A 20,245-nucleotide genomic window follows, 5' to 3' on the forward strand; every position below is an offset into this window, starting at 1 on the left:
TATGAAGTAGTCTTCTAGCTAGGTTTGTGGCTTCTCAACACTTATCAAACTCGGTGAGTCCTTCTCTCACTCTACATCAAAGTTATGAAGTAGTCTTCTAGCTAGGTTTGTGGCTTCTCAACACTTCTCAAACCCGGTGAGTCCTCTCACATCTCTCTATGTTGTAAGCTTTGAGAACAGCTAGGATGGTTGCATTCTTTATGGCTTCGCTTGTTATGGATACAAATGTGATGACGATTGTCTTTGCTACTATGATTATGATTATGTTGATGTGAATGGCTCTTGCTAGATCGATGACTCCTATGGTTGCTACAACTGCATTGTCTATGGATACAATTGTGATGAGAGGACAATCCCTGCTTCTGTTGCTTTGGTTATGTTTATGGCTTCTCTTGGATCGATGACTCCAGTGTCAATGGATCTTCTTGGATCCATGACTCTTATGGTCATGGGTGATGACGAGACTTGATTCGACTATGGCTATGGTGATGTGTTCTACAATCATCATTGTCTTCACTTGAAGTGAGGGAGTGGCTTCCACTACGTGCCATCGAGAAGGAGATTTGGCTTGGCTGCCTTTATATGTGCTTGGCTCATGACTAGTGCCCTCTTTAAAAATAGGCCAAGGCCTAGGTGGAAGTGTTGCTTGCTAATAGGCCACACTAGGCACTACTGGTGGATGAAGAGTGCTAGGGAACTGTTATTGGGGCAGGTGAAAATTTTGAAGCATGCTCATTCCTCTTGAAACACAAAAATTATAGAGATGATATCAAAACTCATGAAACCCTATGCGAGCGTGCTCCCGTGTACGAAGCGGAACTTGAATTACCTAGACCAAAAAGAGTGGCAACCAGGCTGTTAACCTCTTCTAGAACAAACCTTAGGCCAAGGTGAAAGTGTTGCTTGTTGATAGGCCACACTAGGCACTGTTGGTGGGCCAAGAGCGCTGGGAACTATTGTTGCCAGGTGAAAACTCTAAATCATACTCATTCCTCCTAAAAAACAAAAGTACAAAGATCATATCAAAGCTCATAAAAATGCTACACAACCGTGCTCTCATATAGAATGGAACTTGAATTACCTAGACTAGAAAATAGTAACAAGTTGTTAGCCTCACAAAAATATGCTAAAGAACAGAGAGGGCACTATGTCCCAATATAGTCTCATAGGAGACCATGTTCTCGGCGTAACCACTCCAAAGCTCCACTCCAATGTTGCTGTTGCACTCCAAATAAAGCTCGACCCTCTTCTCACTCAATCTCCCTCTCTCACATGCACTCACACATACATAATGAGCATGTAATATCTCTAATTGAATTAGGCAAGCAAGCAAGACACACCAAGAGAGCAAGAGAGTAGAGAAGAAGAGCACTCTATTAGTTGCATAAGAGAATGAATGGTGAGAATACAAATTGACCCTTATCTTGGTCTCCAGTCTTCATATCTTAGTCGGCTATACTTAAAATATAGGTCCATGACTATCCAAGATCACCTAGGTTTATGCAAACACTTAATCACAGTATGTAATCTGCATAATTAATCGCATGGCGTGTCTTTTATAGAAAAGCAATGATTATACACGTAAAATATATAAAATTTATATTTTTAATGTCAACGATCAAATAAAGTGACGGTTGCCAATGGATGGCATCGACATCAGAGAGGTGTCCAATGAGAGCTAACATGCTTTCTTTCTTGATGCATATTTCATCATCGAAATATGTCGATAAAGGTTTGTCGAGGTTGTGATTGATTGCATCATTGAACATGTCGAATGTCTTGGGAGATCTTCAAGGCAACATGGTACAATGAGTAAGATGCTCTTGTGGAAACATCAAGCATAATGCAAACATCAATCAAAAGATTTTTGTGATTGGTTAAATTTTCTAGTTAAGACAAGGATAATATTATTAAGGTTGGTCCAAATTCAATCTAAATTAAGATGGAGCAAAAAACATACCTCGGGTTATGACCTTAGTCTCGACACACTATCACTTTGATGAAACTATCTCTAGCTATTATCTCGTCCCATAAATGAAAATGCCAAGTGATTATTATAAGTGTTTATTTTGATTCTAAAAATATAAAATAAGGACATCACCTTGCAGAGAACCAAGCAATGGCGTACACAAGAGTATCTAAGAACTGCTTATACAACGATGGTGTTTTTTTTAAAGCGTTCGTTTTTTTTATTCTATAAAAATTAAAGTAGAACACCACCTTGGAGAGACCCAAGCAATGGCCCATACAAGAGTATCTAAGAACTGCTAAGTACCTCTACAATGATGGTTGGTGTTTTCTTTTAAAAGCCCTTAATTGAGAGGTTTTTAGCCACAAGGTTTCATCTTGGAGATCAAGGCTACGGTACCAAGGCTCTATCACTAAGAGTTAAAAGTCCTATCTAGATTGCTAATGGCGATTGTTATCTTCTTGTGGGATTTTTTTGGGGTATTTTTCTTTTGTTTTATATTTTTGTTTTGTTTTTAGTTTAAACTAATTTTACTTCATAATTCACATAGAAGGCTCTATTCTAACTAAAGATGTCACACTAAGGAAGGTGGAGTACTTGACATACTTCTTTGGCGTACTCTAAGGTCGATCTCAGGGAGGATTGAACTAGGACTAAAGTCTAAATGGTTATCCAAGTAATAATTAGAAAATTGAGACAAGGTACATAACGATGCAAGTAAGCACTCATACAGACGCCAAATGGAGAATCATAAAAAAGATTGAAATAATAGCAAAAGGTGAGGATAGGTTAGAATGTACTTGGCAATGAGAAAAATCTTGTCTATATCGAGGGTGCATGTCTACTGCATGTTGTAAGTCTGGATCTGGTTTACACGATTGTATCTCAATAACCTGTAAATCAAACTCATCTAGCAAGCTCATCGTCAGATAACCATAGTTCATAAAGCATGCTCCGATTCTTCGTTACTAAGTTAATTTTTTTCCTTACTTGGGTTTGCTTCATATATATATGTGTTCTCTGGTATACTAGACAACGTTCTAAGTGCATCCTCAGTGTGATATGGCATGGGTACTATAGATAAGTGAGCTAAGTAGCTATTGTGTGCTAAGTTATCTAGGATATTATCCACCATGCTCCAGAAGGTACATGAAGTTGAAACATTACTTGAATAAATGACGGTGTGAGTCCATAAGTTATTGTCCTCCTCCCCTGCTCTACAAGTTGTTCTTGTGCATTTTTATCTTGATAGGGTCCTCCCACTAGGTAATGTATACTCCCGTGATCATGTCATTGTGATGTCTCTCCTGCCATGGTTTGTGATAGTCCTATTTCATAGGCTAGCGGATATTTAGTATGTGTATATGTGCTATATTGTTGTACATGTTGGTGTAAGCTATATTATCATGGCGTAGCTTTTTTTAACAGGCTCCCTCTTGATATGGACATGAACTTCATTGGGGAGAAAAATGTGGAGGATAAAAGTAATGATATTAGCATACGTCTGTCCTTCCTGCTTTCTATCATACCTTGACCTCGCAAAAGGAAGGTATTATAGGTTTTTTATAAACCATCCCTTCTAGCTGTGTCTCATCAGTGTTTGTTTGCTAGAAGCACTCTTTTTTACTTGCTATGGCATGTCAATTTTTAATTTTAATGGCGCTAAGGGGCTCACATAAGATCAGATGGAGCTTATGGGTTTTTGGAGAGGTGTTGACATTGATGTAATAACTTTTTGAGTAGCAGGCCTTTGCTCAAGTATTGGGTTCTCTTGAAGTACGTTTGAAAAGGGAGGTTGAGTAGGCATTGAAGAACGTGTGGAGGTCTCATGGAAATTAGAGGCTTTATCAGAGTCTTCTTTTTTAAGGGGCATTTCATCTTTTGAACAGCTTTTGGAATCCAAATCTTGTGGGATGTTGGCAATGGAGGTATATCAATTTGTTTTCCTTTGGCTTATCTTGAATTAGGGTTGGCAGAGACTATTGATTGATGTGTCCGTGAATGTTGAGGTTGTAGATATGTGCATCCTCTTTGGCACCCGAATCCATATGTTACCCTTGTAGTAGCCTTGAGCTTTAAGAAGACGAGTTGGAATCCATTGAGAGGTAACCTATGGTTTGGATTGATTTTTGTTTGCGATTGAGAATCGGTGGAGAGGCTTTAGGGACCCACTTAAGGGTAGGTAGTGGCTTTCTATGCTGATGCCCTAGTGGGAGTTAGTTCGGTATGGAGGTAGATGCAGATGTGGGTGGATGTAAATGGGGAGGGAAGGACATTATGTCGACGTTGAGTCTTTGTTATTGCAACATTTAAATGCTTGTTTGTTGGTCCAATGCATTTGATGTGGAGGCAATGTTCGTGGAGTGTAAAAGTACAATGTTAGAATTTTTTACCATTGAGACACTCCTTGTGGCCCAGTCAACTCCGCATTCAGCCGCTATCATCAAGGACTGTCCAAGAATGACACGTTCTCTTAAAGTTCCTGCAGGCATGACTAAAAAGCTAACAACCAAGTTTCGGTTATCACCATAGATGATAGTTCTAAGCAAGCCAAGTACTTTGGTATTTTTGGCACTTATATTCTCTATTCTCATGTTTGAATTTTTGAGTTGAGGTTTACCCAATTGATTCCATGTAGCAAAGTAGAATAGATTGTGACTAGCACCCGTGTCAAACATAGCATTATAGGACACTTTATAATAGGGACTAGGCAATTCAATAGGTGTTTTGAGAGCTGGGATGTGATCCTCCATGTTGTCGATTACCTCTTCAACATAAGCTTGTGCAGTAGGTCTAAGGTTTTCTTCTCGATGTCGTTGAAGTTTGGCTCGTCTAGGGCTTGGGTCTTCTTTTGAGCGGCCCTTTCTTTCCCTTGCCTCGTCTAGGGCTTGGGTCTTCTTTTGAGCGGCCCTTTCTTGGCGGCTTTCTTGTCATGAGAAGCATGTAGGGATTCTTTGGTAGGAGGTCCATAGTATTTTTTAAACTTACTACCATTAAGGAAACCAGCAGTTTTAACTCCGTTAAGAGTCTCAACACGTATAGTACCTTGTGGAGTAACTTCACAAACCCTAAATAGTCTCTTTCTAGTATATTTAAGCTTTTTCTTTTCACTACAGACCCCATACATAAGTACATGATCTCCCACCTCAATCTCCTTCTCCTTGAGATTTTGGTCAAATCACTTCTTCCTTTGATCCTTTTCTATCAGCATGTTTTGCATTGCAATTTGTCTTTTCTCTCTGTAAGTTATTCTAAAACAAACAACTTATTAACCAATTCATTACCATCAAGCTTTTGACTTACAGTTACCCTTAAGCTAGGGATCATGAACTCCCAAGGCATTACTGTCTTAAGTCCATACATCTTAAATGGCGTGCGATAAATTGTAACTTTGTATGATGTGCAATAGGCCCATAAAGCTATTGTGAGCTTAGGTTTTCAGTCAATGCATCGAGCCTGAACAATCTTTGTCAATATCGAAATACAAACCTTATTTTTACTCTGCGCTTGGCCATTTTCATGTGGGTAATATGGCATTGATAGTGTTAGTGAGATTTTTGATTACATCGTTGATGAAATGCTTACCTTGATCACTCACTAGCTCAAATGGACATGCAAAGCGGGTAACGATGTTCTCGTAGAGAATCTTAGCAGTCACCATGGCATCCACTTTTCATGAAGCTCTTGCTTTAGCTTATTTAGTTACGTAATTTGTGTGGCAACAATAATGAAGCGTACTTTTGTGCCATGTGCAATAAGACAAATAGGGTGAATGAAATCTAAGTCACATTTTTTAAAAGATTGGTTTACTCTGATAGGATGCAGTGGCATCATGTCCTTCTGTGGCTCTGCATAACGTTGGCACTCGTCACATCCTGTCACACAAGAAAGGATCACCGATAGGGGACTACGCGGAACGATAATAGATCAACACTTTCAAACACGAGACGGAGCATGATAAAACAATGGAAGAACCATGAACACTAAACATCGCACTGAGCCAGAACAGCCGGCCCCTTCATAAGAACTGCTTTATTTAGAGAAAAGCTTTTACAATAAACCAAGGTGAAGGTGCATATTGTTTCAAGGCCAATCGCAGATCGTCGATCTCTACAGTTTGGATTGATTGCTTGCAGTGGTCGGAATATTTCTCCGGCCGCATCAAATTTTCCACAAAGCATTAGTAAATCTCTTGTTGCCCAGATATCTATTCAGTGCCAAGATAAAACTCAATACCAAAATCCATCCAAAAATTGTCTCAAAGTAGTCCCATGAATTAGCTCACGAAGAATCCATAAATAAGCCCGGTACGGAGCCCAAAATAGCCTTGAACTTTGTGCCAAATTAGTCCCAAAGCAGAGCCTCAAATAAGCCCCAAAAGAGCTTGCAAAAGTTTCCCGTATTCCTCTAAAATATTCTCAAAAAATAGCCCCAAATCTACTGTAGGAAAGCCCACAAATCAGTCCTACGTTTTCACATGTGTGAGCCTGTACAGCCACTATACGGCCTACACAAAGAGGGAGATGAGTGGTACAGCTGCTCTACCTTGTATGGCTAGCACAAGGGAGAGAAAGAGAGCTGTACGACTAGCGCTGAGAGATGGGAGAGAGAACCTCAAAATGGTGTTGAAGAACCCTCCTTCATTGTGACAAAGATCTCCTCAACATCACCTTGGGAGTTTCCTATAGGAAGTCATCTGTAGAGAATATCGTGCCCTCATTGCACCAACCCCACGCCCACATTATAATGGATGGAGTCTTTGCCCGCTACATGCAAAGAAGCATGCTATGGGACTCGTTGACCTTAAAACCTAAATTGTTATTGATGGTTATCAAGGTATGTGTGAAACATGAGACAACATAATTATGTAAAAGATTAGACACCATGATTTTCTCTTTGGATCAATGTTCTTACATTCTCAATGAATTCTATATACATTTGTCAAAATAATTGCTTGTCTTGAACAAACAAACAACATGAGTGTGTGTAACCTTTTAAAACCGATACTCTTTGTATGGCCGCTCACATGTGGACTTGCTCCACTGTACATATTGTGATGAAGAATCCTCCCTCTCCAAGGCACACATGTGCCATGGTAATGGTTGCCCATCCCCTAAATAGTCGATATTCGATACATTTCATGGGGGCACTTCTCAAATGGTATTAGAGAGTCTGGTAAGTTCACATACACCAAAGAGCACCTCACTTGGCCTTTTCCTTAATCTTCTAATCTCCTAGAAGGTGCAACTCTTTCCATGAACTTTGATAGATCTAACTGTGAAAGATCAAAAGCACTTACTACTAATAGAGAAGTCGCAAGCATTGTGCATGCATGAAAATGAAAAATACAAACAATGATATGCATATAGCATAGAACATGTTTCACATGACTATCATATATATTGAAATAAGGAAATTTCAGGGTGGCTTACCATTTGGCTGCGAGACAAGCCGTCCAAAATATGTGATCAAGCAAAGAAGATGGCCGTGAATTTGCTATTGAAGGGTTTTCTGGAGGAAGATCTCATTGATCTTACCGGTTTACACTTCAAGCATCTCTTGATAGAGAAACTCTTTCTTATGAAAACCTAGGGTCCTCAACAGTGCCTCCTTCATTGTTGTCACCACAAAGGAGCTTTAAAATTTGTGGGGAGGAAAGAGAGAGAGAGGTATGAAAAGCTCAACCTCTACTTTGATGCCACGGTGAGTGAGGGCGTGAGAGAGTAGAGTAGAGAAGGAGAAAGGGAGTAGAGAACATACACTGACACCATCACTCATCCCCCACACAATCCCTAAGCATGCATGCAACCAAGAAGAAGAGAAAGCATACAAGCAACTTCAATAACAAGAGCAAGAAGACTCAAACTCAATTGTGAGAATGGGATTATATGTTTTCTCATTAGTCAAAACTGTCTTATATACAAGACTCATCATTTGTATAATACTCGGCCACCCAACTAATGTTCGAGAGCCTAATAAGTTAGATTAGGCTACTTTCCTAGTCTAAATGTACATTACCAACATTACACAAGTCGTAAGCTCCATGTTTGACTATTTTCGAGCATTATACAAGTTGTAAGCTCGAAGATTTCCCATAAAGCACATTACATAGTACAGAACATATGGCTTGAAGAAGTTGTCATATGTTTTGCAACCAATGTGGGTGACATGCTCTCCTACCTAATCACGATTCCACCCTCAAAATTGGCAATGAAGTCTCGTGGGAGGCTAGTGGTAGAAGTTGCTACTCAAGTTCTATTAGAAGTCAAAGTGGGAATTTATGTACTGGTTTGATGGAAGGCTTTGTATGATGTCCAGAAAGGTAGTTTTGAACATATCTTCAAAAGTGAGCATGCACCAACCTTGCATTCACTGTACTCACTTATAGTGGCTGAGTATTTGGCAAACTGTGGGACCCTTGTTGATGTTGAAGGTTATGCTTTGTTGACCTTCATCAAATGTGTGCTAGGTTGGAAAAAAGTGGATGGTGATGACCATATTAGGTCTGGCACTGCATCATAATCTTGGATAAACTTCCACATGGTGTGAAGCATCCATGGGAAGTTAAACTGCAACTTTGGGTTCTTCATAAATTAGTGACTAAGGGTGATTAAGGTGGAGGTATCTATGGGAAGTTAAACTATAGATTTGGGTTCTTCTCCAAGAGGTTCTAGGTCCATCTGCGTTTGATCTAGAAATAAACAAGGCTGATCCTGAGATACCTTGGAGAATAGCACTCTTTCTAACACTTGGCCTTGAGAAGGTAGGGTCGTCTCGCCACCACACAGGTTGCTCCCCCCATGTGGTCATGCATTATTGGAGCTGCCTTGGCCTATGAACTTTTGTACCCCCCACCATGGTCTGTCTTGTGGGCGAGATCTGGTTCACTAATTGAACTTCTATTTTATGTAAAACTTGATAAGCCATATATCGAGGCAATCAGTGATCCTTTTAGTGTGTCAATAGTAGGATCTAGGCGGGCAGCATTGCCGTGGTCCAGTAATTTGAGGGCTCTATCAATATTAATCCCATTGAGGGGATCACACCAAGTGAATGGGAAATTAAGGGTGTGCTGCTCTGCTGCTCTTTCATGGGGGGGTGGGGTCGGGAATCTTGCCTTCTTCTAAGACCTCTGATGGAAGAGAGGGGTGATCGACTTACGAGGTGGTTGAGGCCTTGGTGAGTCTATTGAGGATGTCCCTGAGAGAGGTCGGTGGTGAGGATGGCTTGGGAGATAACGGGGGTGATAGCAGTGCTAGGGATGCGGGTGGGGAAATCTAGGGAGGAGTGGTAGGTGGTGAGGTGAAGGCGAGAAGAGGGGGAGCTGATGAAGAGGGTTGGTCTAGGGGAAAGGGTGTCAAGGCATACTCTTTCTCTTTGCCTGTGCAGAAGTTCTTGGAGCATTTATAACTGAAGAGAAGCCTCTTAATGTTAAAGGACCTTGGGAAGCTTCTTTAGGGCCATGTGTTTGCTAATCCTATTGGGGGCCTTCTTTGGACATATCTTTGTTGCCAGCATTGCTATCTTTGTCCTTGGCAATGTCTGTGGTGCCCTATTCCTCTTCATTGACCGTGAGTAATGGCTTCATGGATTAATAAAATTCGAGTGCCTCCCTATACTTCTCCTTGGAGATGCCTTGGAGGTAGGCTATGTGCACCGTAGCGAAGAGATGGCGCTTTGCTAGTGTGCATCAATTTGCAGTTGTTTGCAAATTCTATGGTACAAGACAAGGATGCTAATGTGGGTGCGTAGACTGCTAGCCTCTACAATGAGATGGTGATGGGCCTCATCCGCAGTGTGCCAGCCATGTGTGTATATCAACTGAATGGCCCAACTGATGATGTCTAACGGAGTGAGACTTAAGTTAAGATATGGGACAAATCACCATGGTAGCTTGCAATCAAGCTTGCTAGCCTTGATGCCTAAGTGGTTTAACCTCACACCAAGAGGATGGAATAAACCTTCCATAGGCCCATGGTAGGCCAAGAAATGACATAGTAGTCAAAAGATCATAATAGTTATAAAAGGTCATAAAAGGGTACAAATGATGGCCCATGAGCCCCTTATATAATGAAGCCTATGACCATGTCCTAGACCTAATCTATAAAGTTGTTTCTTCATTACAAACCATCCCCTCCTATAAATATTTCATCCTTGAAAAATCAAAAAGTGTTTGTATGCAAAAGACACAACACAAGGCTATATACAAAAGCCAAAAATCACATCCAAAACTTGTCATCATCGAGGGTATATGACCCCCCTTGGATCAAATGGAAAGAAGTGTAGTGCATAATGCCGATGATGATGACAGGGTCAAATGTGAAACCAAGGAGTCGCCTGATCATAGCATTGATCTCATTTCACCTTAATCAAAAGGGTAAGTTGCATTATCCCAAGTCACGAGCCTATGGCGGCCACCTAGATTGAATACAAATTGACACTGCTCCACCGTCAAAACGTGGTCACCAAGGAAGCTTGAATTGAATAAAAATCCACAAGAGACGCCACCAAGATCATGGTCTAGATATCCATCAAGGTCGAAGATGAATGTGTCATGATGGCATGCTGCATCAATAAGCACAAGGCTCTCAAGATGATCTTTGGTATGACCAAAAGTTAATGCCCAATAAATTGAATCCAAATCAACATATTAGGATCCACAAGCATCATAACAAAAATGCCTCATAATCCATGTTAAGACTTGGACCAAAAACTAATGTACCATCACATTTATGGTATGCCTCCATCAATGGTGTCTCCATAATTACTGGATTGATGGAAATGCCTAAATCAAATGCAAAGCTCTCAAAATCTATGTCTCACCTACAAGGTCTCACCTCAATGAAATCATCACTACCCTCATACACTATACCTTGCAACACCCTATTGGGAGTTGAACCAACCTTTTTGGTGTAAGCACCAGTGCACAACCGATGCTCGGGGTTCTATACCTCATACAAGAATCGGTAACAATTTGGAGAGGCAAAGGCAAAGACTCAAGCTAGACTTGTGGTGACATTTCATAGAACTCTAGGGTCTCACAAAAAGCCAAATCTACGATTTCAAAGAGTTTTGCAAGCACCAAGAGTAGGACTTCAACAAATTTATGGCACTGCACCATGGGGAGCAGAGGGTATACATGATCTAACCTCATGGCGCTCCAATAGCAATGTAGGATTTGATGAAACCCTGGTATGGCTTAATAACAAAGACTTCTCAACACTCATATACGCTATGCACTTGGAAAGACCACCAAACTGAAGAAAGTGAAGAAGGAGAAAGATCCGAATGAGCCCAAACGGCCTTCGACTACTTTCTTTCTTTCCATGGACGAGTTTAGGAAGGCTTACTGCAACAACTGCGATTTCTGAAGAAGAGGATGATGGATCTGTTTCTTGTGAGCAAGAAGTTGAGAAAGACGATGCCTTTGCTCTAACAAGACTAGTTGTAAAGCCCGAACATCAGAGGTAGCAAACTCTTGTAAGAACGGAAGGAGGGATTTCTCCTCGTGGGGTTGCTAGAATTGACTGACAATCAAAGTCTTGAAGGCAGCACTTACGAGAAGAAGTTGGTGGAATAGTGTGATGGATGCATACCATGTAATGATGCCTGTTATATATGCCATACGAAGTCTTGATCAAAGAGCGCCTAATCTCGGGAAAGCAATGGTGGACTGTCCAGCGGAGTTTGGAGTGCCCTGAGAAATTAGAGCATTCAGTGGTGGAAAAGCAATGGCGTGTACCATTCTCCAGTAGACAAAGAAAAGTCCTATTGAAGTACTTTCATGCTAGATGGATTGGAGCGCATTCACAACCACTACACAGTGCTGCTTACATGTTAGATCCCAAATATTGGAACATGGATTTGATGTCCAATGTTGAGGTGGTGCAAGATTTTTATAAAGTGGTAAACACTTTTTATAATAATGTTGATGATCGTGTAAAGTGCATAAAGGAGATGACCTCATTTCGGTTGAAAGAGGATTTATTTTCCAACTCCCTTGTTCAACAAATGGCTAAAGAGCAACCTGCATGGAAGAGGTGGATGATGAATGGTGGTGAGCATTATGCTTTATTGCGCAACCTTGCGATGAAGGTTCTAAGTCAGTGCTCTTCAAACTCAGGCTCAGAAAGAAACTGGAGCATGTACAAATATATTCACAGTACTATTCGCAATCGACTTCTTGCAGATCGAGCAGATAAACTTGTTTACATGTATTGCAATGAAAAGATCTTGCGAGACATTGAAAGCGAAGAGTATGAAGAAGATATGCCTAGATGGATGTACGATTGTGATGATGTAGTAGACGAGAACTTTGATGTTGGACGCACGTCGTACACTACCCTTGAGATAGAAGACAATTTGGACATTGACTTAGATGAGCTTTTAATTTAGCAGACGAGAGGGTAAACGGTGAAAGAATTTTGGAGCAAGATACTGACATAGAGGAAGAAGTCATTTCATTAATTTCATAAAAAGTACTTGTACAAATGATTGTATTTGGAGAAATTATCAATACAAAAGTAGGATTTATGTCTTTCTTAGCTTTCATCTTGAAATAAATTATGAATTGCACTAGGAGTTGCATCTAAAGGTTTTGGTGGTTTATATTCGCTAGCCATGCTGAACTTTGTATAAATACCTTGATTTATTGGGGCACTGCACAATGCACATGTGGAAATATTTTGCATTTGCCTCACTAAACATATTAAGTGGTAGTAGTGTCCACAGGGTAGTATATACTGGCCGCTCCACCCCCATTGAATACTTTGTAACATACAGGACATTGGGGGGTGGAGAAACTAGTAGCCTCAGCAGAAACTCCCACAAGATCAGGATGTATCAAAAAATGAGAGATGTGGTTCCCTTGGCGCACCAGGAGCTATACGTGAAGAGATGGTCTGTACATCTTGGCTGATCTTTGTGAGCTGCTCTTGAATCCCTCTATTGGCCGGGGGAGGAGTTGACGCTTGAGATAATCGTACAGCTTCTTTCTCCTTCTCTGCTAGCTGTGCCCCTAAGCTTTCTTTGACCTTGTTTAACTCCAATCCAGCGCCCTCCACCATGAGAGCAAGTTCCTCCCTTGTGAATGTCACTGTCTCTTCACGTATGTCGTGGGTGTTGACAGTGGCCTCTCTGGAGGCGAAGTCCACTGGAGTTTCTAGGATAAATTGTGCATATAGCATCTTAGAAAAATAGAGTGGAGTGTCGGCGTTATGGAGAGGACGACCGTACACCTCCAAGAAAATGCCCTCGGCATTAATTTTGATATCATTATCAGTGCAACGCGAAACCTTCCATCTTTCCTTCTTAATCTCACCATCTGGACATGGCCATATTTCCTTTATCATCTCTGTGGTTACGCATTTATTTATGTCTTTCCATTGGGCATAAGTAGGATTTATCCATTTTGACAACCTGCATGCTGTTCTCGTAGCTTCGCGGGCTGTCAGTCCATGTGCAAGGGCCTTCATTCGCTCATATGCCTACTTGGCTAACTCTTGATGCTCGTTTGCTTGCGTTTCTGCCATATCTGCATGAACGTAAATAACTTTAGGATTTTAATGAACTGTAAAGATCAATGTAAGATAAATTGACCATTACCCTAAAAAACTTAAAGTTTAACACCACGAGATGAGATATGTATTGCAAAGACTCAATTAGAAATATCCACTTGACTCAAAAAATACTTCAAACAATGCACACACATCAAATTTTGAAGAGAAAACATAAACTTAAACACCACAAGAGGAGAGAGATATTGCAAAGACTCAATGAGAAAATATTTCAAACAATGGACACATATCAAATTTTGAAGAGAGACAAACAAAGAGCCATTCTTGAAACTTAATCTCCTGATACTGTATCATTTACAAAATTGGGGTGAATGACACCGATAGCTCTACAAGAGGACGTTGTGCCCTCGTTGGGTCAGTATTTAGTGATCTAAAAAATTCCACTACTTGCAAAACAGATTTTCGCTTGTCGCTCGTGATTAGGCAGACACATCCAAATTTTGACTCTATAAATAATAGTATCCATGGTAACTTTGTCATAGGAACTATTGTCCATCCACAACTCTTGTACTTTCTATCAAAAGTCATATAAAATTTGTAATAAATACCCTAAAGCAAAAATATCAGATCTAGGAGTGTATGCATCTGCCAAAAACGGATCATAAATTTTCGAGGCTATCCATGGCCATTTATTTCGCTCTCTGTCTGCGTAGGAGACCGCCTGTGCCACCTTCTCAGGGTTCTTGTCTACTTCAAATACAAAATTGAGAGACACCCGTTTTTTGGGCACTCTCAGCAGTAACCCCTAATCGATAATACCTACGCATGGCTTCAACTCTTTTGTAAAATCCAACACTACATTGAATGGATGTAGGTCGGTATGTATAATTCCTGTCAAATGTGCTGTCGCTAGGCCTTCCACCAGGGCATGCATAATATGTGGCATGGTTATTACTATTTGTTTTATTTTAGAAAGTTCTAGATGACTTAAAGGAATATTATCGGGCGGGGGTTTTCTCCATCCTCGATCCAAACGAAAAATTGCTCTGGTGAACTCACTGAATCTGAAGGGGACCTTCAGAAGAGTATCACCAAGCGAGCCGCCATTATAGTATGGGAAAATAGTGATCCAAGGAGATTCTTTTGTGAAGGCAATACACCTGACAATTGATGGGGGTGCAGAACCTGCATGCCCTGCTTTGCGTGGAAGCTCTCAAACGTGGCGCTGCCTTCTCCTTTGTAGTGCTTTCCGCAAAGTAGAACTGTAATAACACATAGGCATTTAACACAATTTGAAGCAACAGTGGTGACTATGGCCTGGGTGTGTAGTAAATTTGGTTGACCTAGAGAGTCCCATGTGTTGTAGGACATTAAGTTATGATTAGCACCACTGTCTACTAGTGCTAAGTTTTGGGTAAGGCTAGTTGATGTAGTCGGGATGTGAATGAATGAGATGTGATAAGATGCGATGTAAACTGGATAGATGTTAATGTATGTGAAGTGATGAACGATAAGCGACATGAATGAATGTGTTAGCATGTGAATCGGGATGTGAATGAGTGAGATGTGATAAGATGCGATGTAAACTGGATAGATGTTAATGTATGTGAAGTGATGAGAGGTTTGACTTCCCAGTGCTCTTCTTTTAGGTCAACTACTTGAGCCATGCTCATAGAGATTTTCTTCCCTCTTCTTTTAGGTCAACTACTTGAGCCATGTTCACAGAGATTTGCTTCCCTCTAAGTTTTGCTTGCCTTTCCTTGTCTTCCTTTGTGTTGCCCTTTTCATCTCAATTTGATTCTGTTTTTGTTCCTTTTTTAGGTGAATTCCCTTCACAGTGTTTTCGTCAGCGGTTCGTAGTATCGTGGTGATTTGCTACTATTGAAATACCCAGCCATCTCTATGTCATCGAGTGTTTTGATGCGTACAGTGCCTTGTGGGGTTATTTTAGTCACCACCCAGGAAGGGTTCTATTCCTATGTATTTAAGCTTTTTTTGTGGTTTTTTTATGCTATAAAGAAGAACCATATCCCCCTCCCTCTCTTTATCTTTGAGCTGGTCATTAAACCATTGCTTGCGCCTTAGTCTTTCTACAATGATGCCATACAGATCTCTTAGACGCATTTCATTGAGTTTCTCGAGCTCAAAGAGTTGGTTGCTTAAAACATTCCTAGTGAGCCTTTCCTATACGGCAACAACCCTTAAGCTTGACACCAAGAATTCATGGGCATGACCGCTTCAATTCCATATGTTAAGCTGAGGGTGTTGTTTTAATGGCCACTTTGTATGCTGCCTGATAAGCCCAAAGTGCAACCAGTAATTTTTATTTCTAGTTGACTCGCCTCTACGGTCTTGGTTAGGATGGCACATATCGTCTTGTTATTAGTACTTTATGTTTGGCCATTAGGTTAGGATAATAGGATGAAGATTCATGGTACGTGACTAAGAATTCGTCTTGGTCACATATCGTCTTGTTATTAGGACTTTATGTTTGGTACGTCGGTCACATATCATCTTGTTAGTTCTTTATGTTTGGCCATTAGCTTAGGGATAATAGGGTAAAGATTTATGGTACATGAGCAAGAATTCTTATAGCAAGAATCATACTCTCATTTATGAAATGGGTGCTATTATCACTAATAAGCTCAAGAGGATACCTAAATCAAGTGCTTACAACACACTTATAAAGGAATTTAGTTGTGGACCTTGTGTTGGGCTTTCTTATGGTACGTCGGTCACATATCATCTTGTTAGTTCTTTATGTTTGGCCATTAGCTTAGGGATAATAGGGTAAAGATTTATGGTACATAAGCAAGAATTCTTATAGCAAGAATCATACTATCTCATTTATGAAATGGGTGCTATTATCACTAATAAGCTCAAGAGGACACCCAAATCAAGTGCTTACAACACACTTATAAAGGAATTTAGTTGTGGACCTTGTGTTGGCCTTTCTTATGGCTCGGGCTTTGACCCATTTTATGCAGCAGTAGTCTGTTGTTGCCACTATGATATACCGTGCTTAGGTGTTTCGAGAAGCCAGGCTAATTGGACCAACGAAATCAATGTTCCATTTCTTGAATGGTTGTTGCAAGGACATTACAAGATAGAGGGGCATCCTATCCTTGTTGTAAAAAATTGTGGCTCGTTGGCATTCATCACATCATTTGACATATTTGCAAATACATAAGCCTCTTCTCACTTAAGACCCCCAGTTCACTCAACATGTAGAGAGATGTAATTTCTTGTCATCTATCATGGAAAATCTTGTACCACTTTACTTTAGAAATATGTCCATGGTGGAAAGGATGTTTATCCAGTTCTTAGGGTCTTCAGCTCCAAGAGAGGTGCATGAAGGAAGTCAAACGAACAATGTCTCTTGGAACGTGGGTGAGCTTGTGAATCTGATGATCCCTATTCATGCTTAGGCTTCTCAAAGTTTATGGTATAGGGACATGAACATTAGTGTTCGATTTTCTTGGTGGGCAGTCATCCCTCAAATCCTTAAGATAAGTAGCAAATGGGATCCACCTAATGCGGAACTGTTACTAATTCTAGTTTAACCTCTTGAGGGAGATCCCCGAAGAGTACCTAGCGATTAAGTCCTATGTTTAGCTCATGGGTTTCATCAATTGGTTTTATGTTAGACATCAAAGTGCTCCTGTGATGCAAATTACCTGAGGTTTCTCTTCCAACTGAGCTTTACATTCTTTAACTAGCTTTTAAGTAGCCTTTAGCCTACCTTTTTCCTCAAGTGGGTTTGGGTATTTAGCCAGCTTTCTGGGCAGACAATCAGGGTCTGTCTACTCCCTTGTTTGAGGGGTGGATGGTAGTATCTTTGCTTCATCAGATAAGGAAGGTGACACATTTGTAGTTGACCCTTCCTCGGATCCACTCTTTATAGTAACAAGGTTGTCTCCCTTGCCGATCTTTGTGGCCCTTTTCTTTTGAGTGTGCCTACTTGCCCGTGCTTGCTTAGGAACCTCTTGAGAAGATAAGGCCCTTTCTTAGGAACCTCTTGAGAAGATAAGGCCCTTGCTTGTCTCAAGGTTCCCTACTTCTATGAAGTAGATGCTTTAGCGGGTGGCAACATGAGCAACATCTCTCCTCCTTGTTTGCATTCATGTGACTGCATTGAGAGGCATTGTGTGGATGAAGCCATCCCGCACACTCAACAATTTAATACTAATGCTTGGTTTAGCTTCATTTCTATTTCCAAGTACATCCGTTCTCAATGGGCAATCCTCATACATGTGGTCTATCCCACAACATGTGCATAAAGGGGTCAAGACGAGGTATACAAGAGTACTTGTCATCCCTTTCTTGACTAGACACTTAGCTATTTGGTGAGGTCTAGTGTAGTGATAACATTGCATAGGTGGTTGTTTAGACATACTGTTGAAGTCCTGGCCTCGCAGAGTGTGGCTACTACTAGGTATACGGGGTACATATGCTCACCCTCCATCACATAATGACTCAAGAATTACGAGGGTAGGCTACTTGGCTAAGGGATCTTGAAATTAGTGTTGTTAGTCACCTCCGAATCAGAGAACTTATCCCTATCATTACAACGAGAGTGAAGATATCTCACCCAGTTGATATAGTCTTGGATGGATTCTCCTTCCTTCTACCACATTATGTAATTGTTCAATCGGACCCAATCGAGTTCCTTGTCTCGAATACCCTACTTTGAAGGCCTCTTTCAAGGCATCAAAGGAAGCCTTATCTTTTGTTTTTAGTGATCCAAATCATTGTCCCGCTTTTCATCAAGTGTGAGGCCAAACGCACTCACCTTAATCTGATCTTCTACATGGCCGCCGATAACTTCATAGATCTGGTTAAACCTCTCTAAATGAGAAATGGGATCCCTTGACCCATCAAACTTAGTAACAAGTTTGGAGATATGGGTTGGTTTATTCCTTTCTAGTCTTGGCAATGGCATCGGCTACGTGGGTATTGGTGGTACAATTCATGAAGCTACCCCCTTCCCTATTTCCATGGCTAACCTCAACATTTTAGGTGTCAATCCTGTAGTAGCAGCCAGAGAGCTGGTGTAGGTAGAGGTACGGTAGGTGGGAAAGCAAAGCTCGGAGAGTAATATCCCATTTGTGGATCATGTCTCAGTGGTGAGCCAGTGTGCACTCCATAGGGATCCATATGGTATCTGGGGTATATCCCTTGAGGTTGGGTAATTACTATACATGGGTACATTGTGCTAGCTAGGATGCTTTGGGTACATTGTGTTGGCTAGGGTGCTTTGGGAGGAGGTTTTAGGGCTTGGGTTAGTTGGTTCTTTACCTAGGCTTGGCACTGGTCTAGGTTCTTGAAATGAATCCATCGACACGATAGTCGATATAGCTCCCCAAACCATTGGATCAATTTGGATTATATTATCTAAGCCATGTTCCACCTCCAATCTTGGATCCATTGGGGGTGTGACAATTCTCTCTAGTTTAGCGGTCCATGTTTGTTTCCTAAGGATGAATCTCTTCTGATTGTACATTTCCCAAGATAAAGTTCTTTAGTTTCGAAGCAAGACTCCTTTGTGAATGTGTAGGGGATCCTGGGACTTCCTCTGAAAATAATGATCTGCCCATACACTGGGTGATTTGTCCTGTGCTTGGGTGCTCTTCTATTTGACTAGTGCTATTGAAGACTAATAATGTTTAGCTCCAGGTGGTGTTGATCAATGGGTCATATAGCAAGAGATTCTGTGTAGAGGGTTCAATATCATCAAATAATGGGTTGTTTCACACCAATCTCCCTGAGCAGAGGTGCATAAATGTGTTGAGTGAAGGTGCAGAATCACACTCTAGAATAGGGAGATTTTTTCTCTCTGCAAGGTAGGGAACAACCGTTCATTCCCATAGGAATGGTCATTCGTTTGTGTGGGTACAGACGTGGCTTAACAAGAGTAGCCGTTGTTTGTCTTCGTAACATCCAGGTATGGTTGTGGACTAGATTTTGAAATGGACGTTCTCTTGGGGAGGAATGGGCATTTGCAACAAGCAGTCAGCAGCATGGATATAGGTAGGCTGGGGAACGGATGTTCCCTTAGGAGGAATGGGCGTTCGTTAGTCAGGAAGGATGCGGCTGTGGATAGATAGAGAAACGAGACGTGCATTGGTGGAGGAACAGTCGTGGGCTTATCTTAGGTACATCCGTTCACTAATGGAGGAACGGGAATCCGTCTGTGAAGGTAAGGAAGTTCACTCATAGAATGGTAGTCACGTGTCTTAATAGCACCAAAACGACATATCTCTGATAGCCACTTCTAAATCTTCTCCTAGCAGAGTTAGCTACATAATAATTATGATCTTTTAATGCCCATTACTCCCATTTATGGATTAGATTCTCAAAGTGGAAGTGAATAAGTGTGGCTAAGAAGGGTACAACCATACCTCTGTGAAGGAACGGGCGTTGTTCACCTCTTAAGAACGCAACCCGAGAGTGATTTGCGCCTGGTTTTCTCCTAGTTTTTCCATGATTTTTCCCCCTTAGTGATGATTTCTTGAGGTTATCTTTTTATGTATGGATTGAGCAAGTCCTAAGATACCTAATAATGCAAAGAATGCCTAGTTTAACCTAATATCCGAGGATTAATGGTGCAATTGAGCTAACACAAAGTTTTCTATCTAGTTGAAGAAAAAACCAAAAATCAATGGAACTAATGGGTAAACTTAGAGCACTTACATGTTGCTTCCATGTTTGATGTAACCTTCGAAGCTCCTATTACTCCCAATGCTCCATTGCAACTCCA

This window comes from Cibotium barometz, chromosome 30 (assembly GCF_041138505.1).
Source record: "Cibotium barometz isolate CiBa-2024 chromosome 30, ASM4113850v1, whole genome shotgun sequence".
NCBI classification, from domain to species: domain Eukaryota; kingdom Viridiplantae; phylum Streptophyta; class Polypodiopsida; order Cyatheales; family Cibotiaceae; genus Cibotium; species Cibotium barometz.